This window comes from Otolemur garnettii, unplaced genomic scaffold, assembly GCF_000181295.1.
Source record: "Otolemur garnettii isolate 467f Iridium unplaced genomic scaffold, OtoGar3 scaffold00252, whole genome shotgun sequence".
NCBI lineage: Eukaryota > Metazoa > Chordata > Mammalia > Primates > Galagidae > Otolemur > Otolemur garnettii.
The window spans coordinates 8,117-9,510 of NW_003852647.1; the positions used below are offsets into that span (position 1 = coordinate 8,117).

Consider the following 1,394-nt stretch of genomic DNA (forward strand, 5'->3'; position numbering starts at 1 on the left):
GGAATAAACCTTGGCATCAGGCGACCAGCCATTTGCAGGGCTTTTCTAGGCTTCCAATAGGCCTGGGGACTTGGTGGCGTTAACTCTTTCTTGTATGCAAGACCTAACCGGAGCAGGAGACCGCTTACTCCAGACGGAAAGGACCTGCGAGACAGTTATTTATTTATTTTTTTTATTTGGGGGATTCATTGAGGGTACAAGAAACCAGGTTACACAGATTGCATTTGTTAGGTAAAGTCGCTCTTACAATTGTGCGGCGAAGACAGTTCTTAACTCGGCTAGTCTCCCACTTCGCAGCCAGAGGAAAGGAAGTAGGTGGGCGTGGCCGTCACGAAGCCACCGGAAACGGGTTCTCCCTTTTCCGGTTGGGGCTCCGTTCACAGTCGTCCACCGGAGCTTAACGAGGCAGGGTAAGGTTTCGGGGAGATGGAGGGAAATCCTGAGTGAGTGGTGTTCCAAGGCCTCTTCCAGTTCCCAGAATTTTGGAGTTCCACTCGCTGGGTGGGCGCTTTCCTAATATCGCCTCCCTTAGCGGCGTAGAGGCGGACAGAGACCCTCCGCACAGCAGCACGGAGGCGTGGCGACTTTATAGAAGAGCTGAGGAAGACGAGAGTGGCCCCCTCGGAAGCCAGAGCTGACTGGAGGTAATTGAGAAGCTGCTTTTCCTTTAGATCTTTTCAAGGGGTTCCTGAGAGCTTATAATGGCTGCTCCTTACCAGTTGCAGCCTTTGAGGCTACTGGGTGGCGATGGGTGAGGGTGAGGGCGGGAGCGGGACGCAGCACTTTCCAGTAAGCAGGGACATCTGTGCCAGGCGGCAGATCAGCCAAATAGTTAGTGGGACTTGTCCTCAGCAAGGCTCAGGGGTAGGCTCCAACAGGCACGTCTAACCTCCGGAAGCAACCCCTTTCTACCCTATGTGCAAATACAACCCAGGGACGCCTGTGAAACTCGCAGGCTGCCCGTGTTCAGCGTGTTTATGGGTGTCCCTGTGCGGGATCTAGAAGGTGTAGTGAGTGAATCAGTGGGAGCTGGGGCCGTGAGGTCTATCACTGACTGCATCTAACAAAACTGCCTCATTTTTGCTGGCTTTTGATCAAAACACTGGAGAAAAAGTCATTTCAGAATTAAAAACAATGGCTGCTACAGACAAAAAATATATAGGAAGTTTCCCTGTACCTCATGAGCCTGAATGAGCAACAAGAAGCCGACCATTTCTCTGAATACCAATGGCGTGCATAAAATAATTTTGTTGCCATTTTTGCTGGTTTTCAAGGCTATCTTCAGCCATGAAGATATGTAAACTCGGCTCGGCGCCTATAGCTCAACCGGCTAAGGCGCCAGCCACGTACACCTAAGGTGGTGGGTTCGAATCCCCAGCCCGGACCCGCCAAAA

At 51.7% G+C, this 1,394-nt stretch overlaps 1 protein-coding gene across 1 annotated transcript in view; it reads left to right on the plus strand.

Annotated features, from left to right (window-relative positions):
• Window positions 1-397: 397 nt before the first annotated feature.
• ZNF75D (zinc finger protein 75D) overlaps window positions 398-1,394 on the plus strand; it is a 13,409-nt gene continuing 12,412 nt past the window's right edge. The window contains exon 1 of the mRNA XM_003802645.3: window positions 398-644. The gene's annotated coding sequence lies outside the window, so the exon portion shown is untranslated. The remainder of the gene's footprint in view (window positions 645-1,394) is intronic.